The sequence below is a fragment of the Mustela putorius genome, unplaced genomic scaffold (genome assembly GCF_011764305.1).
Source record: "Mustela putorius furo isolate JIRA1106 unplaced genomic scaffold, ASM1176430v1.1 tig00004053_pilon_pilon_pilon, whole genome shotgun sequence".
In the NCBI taxonomy this organism is placed as follows: Eukaryota; Metazoa; Chordata; class Mammalia; order Carnivora; family Mustelidae; genus Mustela; species Mustela putorius.
Window position 1 is genome coordinate 1,031,974 of NW_025422186.1, and position 17,295 is coordinate 1,049,268.

The 17,295-nt window shown below is 35.6% G+C and overlaps 1 protein-coding gene and 1 pseudogene across 4 annotated transcripts in view; both read right to left on the reverse strand.

Moving 5' to 3' along the window:
- The window catches only part of EDA (ectodysplasin A), a 493,666-nt gene that overhangs the window by 326,384 nt on the left and 149,987 nt on the right, over window positions 1-17,295 (reverse strand). The window lies entirely within an intron of this gene.
- Window positions 10,611-17,136, reverse strand: LOC101675613 (annotated as a pseudogene).

The window sequence follows — 17,295 nt, forward strand, 5'->3', positions numbered from 1 at the left end:
AACAGAAACCAATACTGAGATGACAAGAGATTAGAATTATCTGGATTAAGATTTTTAATCAGCTATCATAATAAGTTTCTTCAAGGAGCAATTATGAACACAACAGAAACAAATAGAAAAAAATAGGAATTCTTAGCAAAGGGAAAGAAGTTATAAAGAAGAACCAAATGGAAATTTTAGAACTGAAAAATATAGTAGCTAAATTAAAAACTCAATGGATGGGTTCAATAGCAGAAGAAATTGAATAAAGAATCAGAAAACTTGAAAACAGAACAATAAAATAGGTGTAAGATTAAGCAAACTATAGTACATCCATACCAGAGAATATTATTTAACAATAAAAAGGAAAAAATATTGATACAGGCAACAAATTGGGTGTCTCAAAAGTATCATGTTCAGTGAACAAAAGTCAATCTCAAACGGTTACATATGGTATTTTCTTTATATAATACTAAGGAAACGACCAAGTTTTACAGATGGAAATATAGTGGTTGTCAGAAGTTAGAGATAAGTGAAGGATGGGAGGGGGTGGGCTTTATTCCAAAGGCATAGGAGGCAAGTGGGAGATCTTTGTGGTGATGGAGTAGTGCTGTCTCTTGGTTGGTTATACAAATATTCACATGTGATAAAATGACATAGACCTATATACACACTGAGTACCAATGTCAGTTTTCTGGCTTGATATAGAACTCTAGCTATATATAAACTGTAACATTGGAGGAAATTGGATAAAGGGTAAAAGAGACTTCTCTGTACTATTTTTGTAACTTCCTATGAATGTTTAAAAATAAAATCTTATTTTAAAATATTTCAATATTTTATATTCAAATTTATATTAAATTTTATATTGATTAAAATGTTACATATGTTTTATATTATACTAGTAATAAATATTTTAACATGAAATGTTAAAAAAGAAAAAATAAAATCAAGACATTGGAAATAACTAGAAGCATAATATAAAAAATATGAATGAAGGTTATGAATGATGGATAAGGTTCTTCAGGCCACAGAAACATCCTAGAGTTGGAAAACAAAAGTATTATACTTCTTGTATCCAAAGTACATAGTACTGAATCACTGACTACCAAAGAGAAATAAAATTGACGGTCACTCTAATTCAAGTATAGGTTACACATCCCTAGAGAATGGTTATTTTCAAACTTGGGAACATTATCTTTTGAATAAGAAGGTAGAGAACGATGATGGTATATAGCAAGCTATCACTATATGTTTGTTGAATGAATAAATAAATGGGTAAGACAGTTTCCTTCTTATCTATGTCATTATTGTTACATTATCTCAGCCTTTAAAAGCTTTTTTGAGGGGATGGATGGTTAGGGGAGATCAGAATTTTGGATCTTTGGTGATAAATTCTTCTTCTTTTTTTTTCCTCCTTAGGGTGGAGTGTTAATAGAATTTTATTTTCTCCAGAAGTAAAATAGCTTAAAAACCATTGTTCCAAAGCACCAATTATTAGGCAGTGCTAGGCCTATGACCATTTGATTTGGTGATCTTATCCAAACCAACTTTAACTTGGTTGGAGAAATTCACACTAACCATTAATAAGATTGTTAATACTCTGCGATACCTCCCTAGAGGACATGATACCAGAGTAATCAAGATGCCATAAAGAAAATGTTCCTTTTAGATAAATACAATGATCTCAGCTCCAGCCATTTATAATAAAATCACTTTATAAAAATATGAAATATAATATTATCTAATAAAGGTTTATCTGGGTACCATTAATAGAGAAAGAGGGTAAAAGTAGGAAGTATTTTCCAAAAATACAAAAAAAAAAAGGAAAACTAACAGTTTTCTTTGATATCTTTCTCTTATTAGGTAATAACCTAATAGGGAATTTCCACTAAGACAGAGTCCCAAGAGCAAGGAATGAATGGGGGTGGTAGTGGTGCAAGAAAACAAAAATACGAAAAGACGAGAAGAGATCTGCAAGTAAAGTTTAGTACTAGACCAAGGTAGTGGCAAAGAGGAAGGACAACAAGGAATACAAACTTCTTTTGGTCTAATCTCATTCTCTTCTCATCTCAAAATATGTCCCTTATGCCCACCTCTCCCTTTCTGGCTGGTTCATTGCTTGTCCCTATTGTATCTACTGATACCTACTCAAGATTCATTATAGCAGAGCCTCTGCATAGACTCTGGCAGGTCAATGTTAGTCTGGTTTTTGAAAGGAAAGTTCAATGCAGTTGACAGATGAAACGCAATTAAAGTCTAGAGCCTCGAATCTCATTGGTTTAAATCTTATGCCTGATAATCACCCATCATCATATCCTTTTTAGTCAGAGGGCACTAAAGCTAACTGATGCATCAGACAGAGAACTCCAAATCATGCTGCTCTGGGGAAATGTGCATAATGTACCTCAAATATCAAGGGCTGGCTTCAGTGCTCACAAGCACTATAACCAGTAAAGCCTCTCTAGTGCTAGGTCCAAATATAACACATCAAGCCACTAATTGTTTTCATTTAGTGAAGCCTTTTAAATTTAATAATTTACTTTCATTATACTGCCAAAGTCAAGGTTACATAAGGGAGGAGCTGAAGCATTCTGTAGGCATAATATATAGCTTTCCATTCAATCTAGATATTTCAGTTGCATTGTCATATTTTCAAACTGATAAATCTGATTATCTTTAGAGAGCATACTCATACCACTTGCTCCCTTCAGAAAACATTTTTCATTCACCAATAAACATCTCATCAGAGATGTTTGATTGCCCACCAAATGTATGTTCCTGTAATAGATACTTAGACAAAAAAGCAAAAAAATGGAAAGCAATTTCTTTCCTGAATGGTCAGTCAAAAATGGATATAATGACATGGTCACTTGCAAAGCAGGACAACCACCAAAGCCCAAAAGCTTCTAGGAAATCTCCTTCACTCTCAGGAAGGCTGGAATGCTCGGTTTATTTCCAGAAAATACTTTGATGGCTTAAATGCATTTATGTAAGGGCATCAGGAATTGTATTCTACCAATCATCTTTGTAAATCTTATCTGTGGTAATGGGTTCCAAAGACCTTCAATCCTGAAACTCTCTACCAAAGCCCAATTTCAAGCCATGATATGCTAGTAGCAGAGCTATATTTTCCATAGGCCACAGCAAATACAAAATCATTCTCATTTTCCTGGGCACAAGGTGATATGTAGGTATTTCTAGCTAACAATAAAAGTAGCTTCTTTGTCACAAAGTACCTATGCAAAGAAATAAACACTTGCCCTTCCTAACACCATGAAGAATACAATCTTACCTATCAACATCTGAAAGGTCAAGAATTTCAGTTACTGACTTTGCTGAGTTCTAAGGATAACAACTTTTATTAATTTCATTTTCCAATAGCATATAAGGGGAGATCACCTTTCCTATCTTCTTCCTCTATTATTTCCATCCAGTTCAGTTCGCTTAATAATGTACTGATTACTGACTGTCCATCATCTTTAAAATTAATTTGAGGGGCACCTGGGTGTCTCAGGGGGTTAAGCATCTGCCTTCGGCTCAGGTCATGATCCCGGGGTTCTGGAATCAAGCCACACATCAGGCTCTCTGCTCAGTGGGAAGCCTGCTTCTCTCTTTCGTTCTGCCTGCTGCTCTGCCTGCTTGTGCTCTCTCTCTGTCAAATAAATAAAATTTTAAAAATAATAAAATAAATTTGAAAAGTAAATTTGGAAGAAAACATCATTTGTGTTTAGAGGTAGGCTAGGCACTCATAAAGCCCAGGCTGTCCACAATCTACACATCTGAATTATGCACATACTGTACCAAGTGTCACAAAATGTTTTATTCAGCCAGCTGGTGACACAGATTTCACACTGAGGAGTGCAGTGCTTCCTATATGCACGATGCCCCTGTGGGTAGTCAATAAATCTTTATTAAAAGCTTCCTCACAGAGAGGAAAAAGGGAGAGACAAGTGAACCAGGGAAGGGCTGGTTGGAAGCTTCTGTAGCTGTTTCAGGAGGGAAGACTTATTGGAAACAAAAGGGAATATCCATAACCTTTCTAGGAGAGGGCAGTGGGAACTCAGACAAGTGGCCACAAATCATTCTGGAATAAAGGGGATTGGGTAGTCATCTCAAGCCTTTGGCAACTAGACTGCTATGCACCAAAAATAACAAACTTCTGTGAGTAAAGCATTGTTACATTTCCCTGTTGCCACCCACAGCATCTGCTTTTGAAAAGTAATGCTCGGTGTTTGTACAGTAAATATATATATATATATATATATATATATATACACACACACACATACACACCTTTCTAGGTAACTTATCCAGTATCTTCAACTATCTAGCCAATAACCTAGGCACAAGGTGACACTTCAACTATCTAGCCAATAACCTAGAAGACAGCCAATAACATACATTCTAATGATCAAGCATTAAGATGTATATTTGCTCATAAAAATATAGCAAAACATAACATTAGGGTTAGGTTATCATAATAGGATTGCCTATGTCTTTAATGTATAGTCACTCTTAAAATCGTGTCTAAAAATAACAAGCATATTTATCTGGTTCCAGGGGCACTGATTAGGAATGGGGAACTGCCAAATACATCAAGTAGTAACAGCTGACAGTGGTGGAAGAGATTAAAGAACTATAAAAAGCAGATACGAAATTTAAAAAGCATAGCAGTCTGGAGACATTTAGTGTAGGGGCAAACAGTTCTAGTCATATTGAGTGTCCCCAGTGGAACAGGTATAGTAGAGCAAAGGAAAAATTTGAGGTCATAATTTTGGTAAAACTCTAACCTTGTCTTGATTTTGTCATATAGTATTACATGAATAACTCCAAGCAGAAGGTGTTCCTGAGGTGGTGTCAAAGTGGGGGTGGGTAAACAAGGCACTTACTAGTCATATGGCTTCACGTGCATCAGTTAAGCATTAAGTCACAGATTTTTTTTTTATCTGTAAAATGTGTATACTTACTACTTCTCTTATAGGACTGTCATAATGACAAAATAAAATACTGTACACAAAAGCACTTAGTAAAACAAAGTGTTAAAAAATGGTAGCTTTCCATTTATTTTGTTCTGCTTACTCCAAAATGGGACTATAAGAATCCATAGTAGTTATCTTACCTTTTTCAAAATTTTCTGTGCTTTCTCATTTAACATACTGCTCCTCCTCCTATATTTGCCAGGGATTATGATGCCATCACTCTAGGTAGAACTGAATCCTATAGGCATCCTTGATTCCTTCCTTTCCATTCATATCTAAGCAGTGACCCTGGCGATTTTTTTAACCCTTCCTATAGCTTTCCTTTGCTTTCCATTCTTTCTGATACATCCTCATCCCAACCCTTAGAGTTCATCTCTAACTTGTTTTCTTATATTTAATCTCTCCCAACTCATTTGAGCTTTCCTATATCTGCTATAAAGATATCTTTGTGTATGTCATCCCCTGGATCAAAAGCTTTCACTGTCTTCCTAGTGCCTTCAGGATAAAATCCAAACTCACCAAACTGATATTCATAAAAACCATGGGAAGAATTTCTCACACGTCTAAAGAAAAATCTATGCTTGCTTCTTCTGAGAAATTTGTTCATTTTAACCTCATGGACCCTGAAAATCTTATAGCAAATATTTCCCTCTTTGATCTGTCTGCTAAGACACTCAGAGCCAAACTTGGGGCACAGCTATAAAATCTCCAGTACTGTGTACTCGGTTTAAACCTTACCATGGCCTCATTTCAGTTTCTTACATTTATTATTCTTTCACACTCATTTCTCTGTCAATTTATTCATCCTGTTTTTGTATTAATTTCTCAATAAACCAACTCAAATCCTGTTAGAATGAGGTAGAGTATAAAATGACATATGATACTAAAAAAAAAAAATACATGACCATATGAACAGAGGTGGAAAAGAAAAAACTAGGTAGCAAGAGAGGGAGCAAGAATGAAGATGAAAAAGATCTTCAGTAATATTAGTCCAACTCTAAGGAAAGTAGAGAGCTCTCTCTGAGGAACATTTACTATAAGCATTTGTAATAATCTAACAAGGAAATAAATGAAGCATTTATAATAACAAATCTGTTCTTGACAACATATCTGAAAATGGGAAGTTCTACTGCTAACCTTTTGTCTTAAAATATATAACCAAACAAAAATTTAATGAAGTCAAAGCTAAGCACAATATGATGATGACTTACATTTGTACTGCTTTGCTGCTTACAAAGCCCTTTCACATACAGTATCTCAATGGAACCATTCCGGACTATTCTGTTGTAGAAGCCATTCACATTGGCAAGAAGCTGTTGCAAGCAGCATTCTCCATATCTGGGTCTTAAAGATGTGGTATTTGCTGTAATAGAAAGTCGGATGGTATGTTGTTTGTCCCCTCTGTCTAAATCCTCCTCTACTGGCATTTCATCTTGTTCTTTAAATCACCAAACTGTACTATGCCAATGTTAGTCTGATCTCTTTTACTCGTCCTTATATTGGGCCTCTTTTCAGACACTCAATCCAACCCTCCTTCCTTCCCCTCACCTCCCAGCCCCCAAAGAATAGCTTTCCACTTCTTTGCACGCCTGGACCACTCCCTCTCAAACCTCTACCTTTCCAAGAAGGCATTTGTTTTTGAAGCATTTCAGCTATGAAGACCACCCACTATGGGGCTCGCTTATTGTTCTCATTCTATACTGTACTGTACTAACTTGTATCTTTAGATTGCAAGCTCCTCAGAGAAAGGATTTTCTTCTTTGTTTAGTGCAATCAACCTATTGTAAAGTACTGTGTATACATACTTACAGACTATCACTAATGCGGTTCTTCCTGGGTTTCACTGGAATTATCTACTTAGTCATGTGATTTTTCTTGGACATAATTTTTCCTCCCCTGAATTATTTTCAGCTCTCTTCCAAATTTTTTTTAAAGTAAAAAATTAGCACTTTCTGCTTTCAAGAGTGCCATCAGCTACACGTTTATTTGAACGTACATGCTTCATCCTGCTTTATTCTATTTCTTACAGATAACAGTATCAAATTAAATACCTTCCAAGAGTCTGCTACAAAGGTAAAACACAAAGCTATTTTTCTTTCTAGCTAATCTACAGATAATCTTATTCACTCCCACTATACAGAAAAATGACACTGGTCCTCTTGGAATTGAATATATTCAATCATTGGTTGAATGATTGAATATAAAGATTAACTATCATTAGTTACAATGCTATATTAGAGGAACAATGCTGCCTAAAAAAACATAAAGCCATTGATTTCCCTAAAAAAAAAAAGAGGGTAAAGCAACTTTAAGATACACAGTTATTGGATAATAAATTCCATTCTTCAATTAATGCAAATATTTAATGACTTGAGGTAGACTTTAAAAATAAAAATGCAGGGGTGCCTGGGTGGCTCAGTGGGTTAAAGCCTCTGCCTTCAGCTTGGGTCACAGTCTCAGGGTCCTGGGATCAAGCCCTGCATCAGTCTCTCTGCTCCGCAGGGAGCCTGCTTCCTCCCCTCTCTCTCTGCCTGCCTCTCTGCCTACCTGTGATCTCTCTCTCTCTCTGTCAAATAAATAAATAAAATCTTTTAAAAAAATAAAAATAAAAATAAAAATGCATTAGAAGATAAACAAATCAAATAATATGTAAATTGTGTGGAAGTGGGAATCAGACATAATCCCAAATCCCCTTCAGCAACTGGTTAAATAAACATCAACATGGAGAAAAATGTTTTTGGGTTTTTTTTTTTTTCCAAACTTGTCTCAAACTTTTGCTCAAAAAATATTTGCTGAATATAAATGCTGTTCCTAGGCCTAAGTAACAGTGGGGGAAAAAAAAGCCCAAATGTGGGCAAAGGAAGAGGGAGAAGCAAGCATACTAGAATAATCCATAAACTGTGATTCTCAAACTCTTTCTAAAAACATAGAGGTAACACTTCAACACGAAATCTTCTTTCTCTAGGAAAATCTAGTCCGTGTCATTGGAACACTTCATATAAGGTCCCTATTTAATCCAATTCATGAGCTATAGTCTTACTCTCCATCCCCCTGGAGTTTTTAGTTTATGCTCAATTATCTAGATGAATCACAATGCCCAATCCTTACTCTTTGTTATACAGATGGAGATGGACACCTTCTAAACACTGTACCTGACATTTGCAAGTAGTCTTAAATAAAAGTTACAAAGAGCATATGGTAATAGAACTGGAGGGATACAAACATGAATTATTTTAGCATCTAAAGTACATTTCAGTATAACCCTACTTCAGAGTGATACACAACAAGAATGCAAATTGCTTGAGAAGGATGACTCTATAGCCAAGAGATGCTACTAAGTTCTTATCTGTAGCCACATAAAAGTTTATTCCATATGGAGAGACTGCACCCATATGGAGATCTTTGCACAAAGATCTATCAAATCCTGGCCATGCAAACATATCAGGATAGGTGTAGATTCTATCACCAATGCCCCTTTGAGCATTTCAGAGGTGTGTGACTAATAGAAAATAAAATATGATGTGACAGGTGAAGTCAAGATGATTAAAATCTGATTAAAACGGCATTTTGACACCTTATCTACAATGGTTTTATTATGAAACTTCAGCTTTCTGTTCATAATGCTTTGCAGTACCCCCTCCAGGCAGAATTAAATGTGTAAGATTTTCTTCCTTATGGACATGTTAAGGAGCTAACATCGTATCTGCTGGGATGAAGTTAGAATATCTTTTAAGTTATAAGGAAAGGAGTATGGACTACAGTAAGTCAAATGTATACCAGATGATAACCTACAAGAGATATATTGGATTAACATGATTTAATCCTGAATACTCAGGATCATACAATCAATAATATTCGGAAAAAGAGATTTTATGCTCAACCTTGGAATTAAGTTGGCTAAATAAATATTAACTGTGAGCTATCACACTTGACCAACCAAGTTTGGTCAGCCCCCTCTTTAATTACTAAATTATTCGCAGCACACCCTTTAATTACTAAGGAGACTTAGCTTAACTACTTTTTTCTGAGTTCAGTAGGATCTACCAGGACTTTCTCCTAGGCTACATTAAGAAAAATTAGAACAGCAAAAGGACCCAGAGACTAACAAATACTGGGAAAAAGAAAGGGGACGCATATTAAATGCAGGTCAGAGTTCCCCACAAATTGTTCTCCCCTCAACTAACCCTCATATTTTGGTTTGAGTAGAATTTTTAGAAATAATTGGTGTAGCTAGAAATCAGATAGGCCCAGAAAATAAGAACACTCCCTTCATGCTGTTAATGATAAATTATGATGTGATCACAACCTAGTAGTAACAAGGAAAGGTTATGAAAGCAAACTTTTCATAGCTCTTGTAGAGTTTTATCCTCTTCTTCCCCACACAAAGCAGACATAAAACCATATATTTGTATTATAAACAAGCTGTTACTAAATCAGAACCCCCAAAAAGCATTTTCTTGTATAGGTTTTTTTGTAGTAATGTAGTCCACTACAGTCAGTGCAAAGAAGCACTATTACTATAGAGCATCAGGAGGGTATGGAATACCTTCGCTTTTGTAATGGGATTTTACTTGAATAAAACAGAAGATGTCCTGACAAAGAAAGGCTTAGAAGGAGGCTACAAAATCTCATTCAGAAATGCCTTAGAAGGAGGTTACAAAACTTCATTCCCAAGGGCCCTTTATTTATTTTAAAGAAAAATAAAGCCATTTATTGGGGCACCTAAGTGGCTCAGTAGCTTAAATGTCTGACTCTTGATCTCAGCTCGAGTCTTGATCTCAGGGTCATGAGTTTAAGCCCCACATCAGGCTCCACGATGGGCATGGAGCCTGAATAAAACAAAACAAAACAAAAAACCCACAAAAACAAAAAAAACTATTGACCATTGTTTACCATTACTTACAATAAAGTAAACAATATAAATTTGGATAACATTCTGACTACTGCGAAGTTACTGGTTTTTCTGGTTTCTGCTGAATTAGTAACTCAAATATTGAGAAGACTGAGGCTACATCTAAGGAATGAGTTGGAGTAAAGAAAAACATGCAAGTCAAAGAATTTAGAATATAGAAGTTTGTTAACCATTTATTCCAGTAGGTCCTAAATGGTCAACATCTCTAACTTTCTGATTATGATTAGATTTCCATGAACAAAGGCATAGACATACCATGAATCAGGACCTTTTAATCAATGCAAAGCAAGGATTTCGACTTCTTCCTTTAAACGTCCACTTAAGTAAGTTTTACTGACTTAATTAAAACATATCAGGACTTGTCTAGCTTTCTCATTTGGGTGGGGAGGTTGTTGATAGTGATAAAATTTTCTATTCAGTGATCTTGCAAATAAACTTGCATTTATAGGACTGTAGATAGGCATATGGATTCTGATATAGCTGCTTTAAAATTGTCCGATTTAAACTGTTTACATTATATTTAAATTGTCCAATTAGTTACAAAATTTGATAGGCTAAGACTTCAGAAAAATTTCAATTTAACTTCAAGTGATTTCTTAGGTTGCTGAAAATGATGGCATCCCAGAAACACAGGCTTATCTATGATGATAAAATGCTATTTTTGTTTCCGTAAATGTTAAAAAAAAAAAAAAAGAAAGAAAGAAAACCATTTACATATGTATTTTTATGCACACGCACACACACAAAAAACCTAAAACAAACAAAAAACTCGGGTATATGGGAGTTAAACAAAATTCTGATTGCGTAATGATTATGGAGATTTCCCCCAATACTTTAAAAAGGTGTTCTCTAATGCAGGAGAATAATAGACCATGGTCTCAAATATCCTCTTCTGATAATGGAAAGCTTTTATTTGTTCAAGCTAACCAGTGCTCTGGATGAAAAAAACTGCCCAGCAACCCCCCCAATACTACTTCAAAATGAATATATCAAACTTGATTTTCATTAGAATGTCACTTCATGCTAATAAATCCAAAAACCAAAACCTAGATTTTACATGTAATATATACAAAAAGCAACACAATTATTGAGCTTCATCTTCTGGACAAGAATGCCAAGTTAGTCTCTCTTCATAAAAAGCAATTATAATTTGAGCACACTTCATAATTGACTCTTTTGCTAGCACCAAGTCTGCCTCATCTGAATCTTTCCATTTCATGAGGAACATTAATTTTCCACTGCTGTCTGTGGCACCAATTTTTCCTTCAGGATCAGGACCTCTGGCAAGGCCTCTTGGTTTATCAGCAGTATCTCTTCTTTGATTTGCTGTCATCTGATTCACTGTCAGATACAGGTTTTCTTTTTGTACCCTATTTTTCTTTAACAGCTTTTTGAGAATTAAGAAATCCTTTAACTCTGGACAATGAAAAAATTCTTCAGGTTCCCTAGTACTGTCAGCATCTGTAAAATCCCTTCTTCCTCAGGAAATATTCCACCTTCCCACTTACTACATGTCAGTTCAATACTTTTTCCACCACTTTTTCAGGATCTGCTTCTTCTACTTTTTTACTTTTTCCAATTCTGTTTCTTCCCCCCCCCTTTTTTTTTGGAAATGTAGTTTTATTGGACTTGAAGACTTAAAGTTTTGTGTTTTTTTTGTTTTTTTGTTTTTTAAAGATTTTATTTATTTATTTATTTGACAGAGAGAGATCACAAGTAGGCAGAGAGGCAGGCAGAGAGAGAGAGAGAGAGAGGAAAGCAGGCTCTCCGCTCAGCAGAGAGCCCGATGCGGGACTCGATCCCAGGACCCTGGGATCATGACCTGAGCCGAAGGTAGCGGCTTAACCCACTGAGCCACCCAGGTGCCCCAGACTTAAAGTTTTTTTAATTGTAGACATGAAGAGCTATTATTCACTTCCTTGGAGCAGTTCTGGGTTCCTGGTCTGCAGCATCTCTCCCTTTATTTGTTAATGGAGATTCTGCCCTGCAAACCCTTTACTTTTTAAAAGTAATTATATGTATCAATCTTTTACTTTATTACATCTTTATTTTGAAACACAACTAGAAAAATCTTTCCCCTTATGCTGGTTATAGAAGGATTTGCCCATATTTTCTTCTAATACTTATGCTGTTTCAGGTTTCCATTTAAATCTCTGACCCATTTGGAGTCTATGGTATCTTTTCCCAAATTGCTGTTCTGGTTATCTCTCGGTGTATGACAAACTACCCCCAAACTTAGTGGCTTAAAATAAAATTGATTTTATTAGATTCCATAGTTCTATGTGTAGATTTGACGCAGCTGGGCAGTTCTGCTAATCTTGTTCAGTTTCTCTTGTACAATTGCAGTACTTGATGGCTGGGGCTGGAGTTATTTGAAAGCTTGATTTTAACACTGGGAAGGCAGGGCATCTCTCCTTCCACATGTAGTTCCAGTGCTACTTCTTTCCATATGCCCTCTCCATTTAGTCTTTCCAGCAAGGTAGCTGGATTGCTTCTTACTCTTTTCTTTCTTTTTCTTTTCAAACAGTTTTTATTGTGACAGATTTCATATACCATAAAATTCACCTGCTTATGGTATATAGTTTTTAGTGGTTTTCAGTACACAGAGTTGTACACCATCACCACAGTGTAACTTGAAAGTATTTTTAACATCCCAGAAAGAAACCCTGTACTCATTAGCAGTTACTCCTTATTCCTGCTGCAGCCCTCATCCCTGTTCTGGTCTCAGTCACTGATCTACTTTTCTGTCTGTAGGAATTTGTACTTTCTGGATATTTCATATAAAGGAATAATATAATATATATCTTTTTGACCAGTTTCTTTTACTTAGCATGTTTCAAGTTTCATCCATGTTGTAACATATATCAGAACTTCCTTTTTAAATACAAATAATAATCTGTTGTGCTGTGACATCACAATTTATTTATCCAACTATCTATTGGTGGACATTCAGGTTGTCTCCTCTTTTGGCTATTATGAATAATGCTTCTTTGAACATCTTTGTACAAATTTTTGTGTCAATATATGCTTTGATTTCTCAAGTATATACCTAATAGAATTACTGGGTCATCTGTTTGGACTTTTTAATGCTATTAATTTTTTTTTCATCATGATTAAGTATACTCTTTAATCCTCATCCCTTATTACCCCCATTTCCCCACCACCATCACCTCTGGTAACCATCAGTTTCTTCTCTACAGTTAAGAGTCTGTTTCTTGGTTTATCTTTTTCCCCTTTGCTCGTTTATTTCTTAAATTTTACATATAAGATCATATTGTATAGTCTTTCTTTGACTTACTTCATGTAGCATTATACTCTTTACCTTCATCCATATTGTTGAAAATGTTACTATTTCATTCCTTTGCACTTCTGAATTTTATATATGTCTTTATATATTCATCAGTGGACATTTGGACTGCTTCCATATTTGGCTATTGTAAATAATGCTGTAATAAGCATAGGAACATAAAGGTGCATGTATCCCTTCGAAATAATGTTTTTGTATTTTTTTGGTGAATACCCAGTAGTGCAATTGCTGGCTCATAGGGTAGTTCTAATTTTAACTTCTTGAGGAATCTCCATACTGTTTTCCATAGTGGCTGCACCAGTTTGCATTCCCACAAACAGTGCAAGATTTCACCACATTGTTAGTTGTATTTTTATTTTAGCCTTCTGCCAGGTATGAGGTGATATCTCATTGTACTTTTAATTTCTTTTTCATGATGATGAATGATGGTGAACAACTTTTCATGTGTCTTTTGGTCATTTATATGTCTTCTTTGGAAAAATGTCTGTTCATGTCTTCTGCTCATATTGTAATTGGATTATTTGTTTTTTGGGTATTGAGTTGTATCGTTCTTTATATATTTTGGATGCTAACCCTTTATTAGATGTGTGGTTTGTAAATATCTTCTCCCATTCAACGGCTTGCCTTTTAGTTTTGTTCATTGTTATCTTCATTATGCAGAAAATTTTTTTATTTAATGTAGTCCCCAATAGTTTATTTTTGCTTCTGTTTCCTTTGCCCCAGAAGACCTATCCATAAAAATGTTGCTACCACCAATGTCAGAGATGATGGCCTGTGCTCTCTGAAAGGATTTTCATGGTTTCAGGTCTCATATTTAGTCCATAATCCATTTTGAGGTTATTTTTGTGTATGGTGAAAATGGTCCAGCTTCATTCTTTTGAATGAACAAAACAATACCATTTTGTTTAAGAGACTGTCTTTTCCCCATTGGATATTCATTCTTCCTTTCTTTAAGATTAATCAACCATATAGTTGTGGGTTTATTTCTGGGTTTTCTATTCTGTACCATTGATCTATATGTCTATTTTGTGCCAGTTCCATACTGTTTTGATCACTACCGTTTTGTAATATAATTTGAAGTATGGAATTGTGATACCTCCAACTTTGCTTTTCTTTTTCAATGTTGCTTCGGGTATTCATGATCTTTTGTGGTTCCATACAAATTTTAAGATTGTTTGTTCTAGCTCTGTGAAAAATGAGAGCTTGGGCTCTCTCTTGTATTTTGGTATTTTTATAGGGATTTCATTAAATGTGTGATTGTTTGGGTAGTATAGACATTTTAATGATATCTGTTCTTCCAATCGATGAGCATGGAATGTCATTCCGTTTCTTTGTGTCATCTTCAATTTCTTTCATCAGTGTTTTATAGTTTTCAGAATACAGGTCTTTCGCCTTTTCAGCTAGGTTTATTCCTAGATATTTTATTGTTTTGGGTGCAATTGTAAACGGGATTTCTTTCTTCATTTCTCTTTCTGCTGTTTCATTGTTTTAAATTCTGCAACTTTACTGAATTCATTTATCAGTTCTAGCAGTTTTTTGGTGGAATCTTTTAGGTTTTCTATATATAATATCATGTCATATGAATAAAGTCAGAGTTTTGCTTCTTCCTTACCAACCTGCATGCTTTTTACTTCTTTATGTTGTCTAATTGCTGTGGCTAGGACTTCCAGTACTATGCTAAAGAAAATTGGTGAGATAGGACATCCTTATCTTTTTCCTAACCTTAGGGGAAACACTCTCACTTTTCCCCCCATTGAATATGATGTCTGTGGGTTTTTCACATAAGACCTTTATTATATTAAAATATACTCCCTCTAGACTTTGCAGAGGGCCTTAAACATGAATGGATGTTATACTTTGTCAAATGCTTTTTGCGTCTACTGAAATGATTATATGATTTATATGCTTTCATCTATTAATGTGACATATCACATTGAGTTTTGTGAATATTGAAGCACCCTTGCATCCCAGGAATAAAACCCACTTGATTGTAGTGTATGATATTTTAAATGTATTGTTGGATTCGGTGCTAATGTTTGTTGAGGATTTTTGCAACTATATTCATGACATAAAGAACTTAGGAGGAGGTTACAAAATTTCATTCCCAAGGGCCCTGTAAAAATAAGAGATTCATCTTTCTAGAAAGGTGTAGGTAGAGTTGAGGAAGATAGATGAGGCCCCTCCAAATCCATGTAGCTCTATAACTCTGAAAAGGGTCTTAACTCTGTGTATTCCCAGATGGAATAAGTTAAATGTGCCACTTATAATTACTATCATGATCCATCCACAGATGTTGACTTTTGCCATTTGATGTTTATAAGCACTATTCAGTATAATATATAAAGAATGCAATTTTATGTCTTTTGGATAAGAACACTTGGGATAAAATAGGACAGAGGAGGAAATGTCTCAGTTAATAGGAGGAAAATAAAGTATAAAAGGTTGTTTATTTGTTTGTTTTTTTTACACTTCATCCCTTCTCCTGACAGAAATGATAGCTCCCTCTCCTCCAACAAAGAAAGTAAGAGAGAGAGAAAGAAGGAAGGAAAGAAGGAAGTTCAGTGAGGTTTCTGTAAGGACATCATTTCTAGAAGGACACAGGAGTTAAATTTAGCTTTGGAAAAACAGTGGTTTTTCAGAGATGAATATTCTATTAGCTCTAATGTCAGCATGGCATTATTTCAATTATTTATATATAGTTCAGTGTTAGAGAATCTAGTGATTCTTCACCTATCTCTGGGCCTCAAGAGATCTATATTAACTCCTTTCTTATAACCAGAAAAAGACTAATCAAGTCCTAACAGGCACCCCCAGTCCTACTTCAGAGCCTCTCTACACCTGCGTCTTAACTCCCAGTCAATTGCTTTTTTTGTCCTGCTCACTCTACACAGTGACCCAGTATTTTGGGTCAGTCTTACATTTTGATTAGCCTCCTATCCAAGTGCTTGTTTATTTTATGTTATTTAACAAACACTAATAGGATAGTGTTTTAAGCACTTTATAAATATCAACATATCTTTTTTTTTTTTATTCTGACAGAGATCACAAGTAGGTAGAGAGGCAGGCAGAGAGGGAGGGGAGAAGCAGGCTCCCTGCCGAGCAGAGAGCCCGATGCGGGGCTCAATCCCAGGACCCTGGGATCATGACCTGAGCTGAAGGCAGAGGCTTTAACCGACTGAGCCACCAAGGTACCCCACATTATCCTCATTTTATCGATGACAAAAACTCAGGCTTAGAGAATATTAACTAACTGACCCAAAGGTCATGCTTCAAGTAAGTGGCGGAACACAGATTAGAACCCAGGCATCTCAAAAGTCCATGCTTTTAGCTACTATACTATGCTGTCTTCATAAAGGAGATAGGCAAATGATGGTTGTTGGTTTACCAATTATCCTAAAGATCCCCTGCTTTTCCTTTTTTTAAAATGTAGTACTATTAAAGCAATGATTCTTTAAAGGCAACCAGCACCACCAATCCTAACACTGTTTACATGATGCACACTTACAACATACCACATGACAGGCCTTTTTAGCACAGTCCTTAGTAATAGAGCTTTGCACATTCCTGGAGATGGGTAGAAACAGAACTTGCAAATCATCTTATTTCTCATCCCTGTACCTAATCAGCTCTTTGTTATAAGTAGAAAAATGTATTTTTCATATCCAAAGATTTTTTTTCTGTTCTGTTTTTCTGTTCCAAACACCTGTTGACAGGTGTTTATATGGATCCTAGTAGCCTGAGGGCTGAAATTAAGATATCTGGATCACAATGAAGGCGACCAAGAGACGGCAAACTACCCCAGTACCCCTGACCCAAATCCTGAATCTCCAAGTTTTTCCATTCTCTCCTGGGCCAGGCAGGATTTCTCAGGTACCTGCTAACTGCTCCCCACCACCACAGGAGTGGGCTAAGCAGCTTTCTACAACCAGTCTCCTCTCCAAGGGGCTATTATTCATCCTCTTGCACTTGCCTTCCTCACTGGCATGGCAGCTGTTGAACTGACTGCTGTTAGTCTGTCAATTCCTGAGCACTTCCAGTCTTATTTGGGCTTCTATTTTTCCAAGTAACTGTCTCACCAGCTAATTCTAACCACCAAATTTCCAACATTCTAGTTT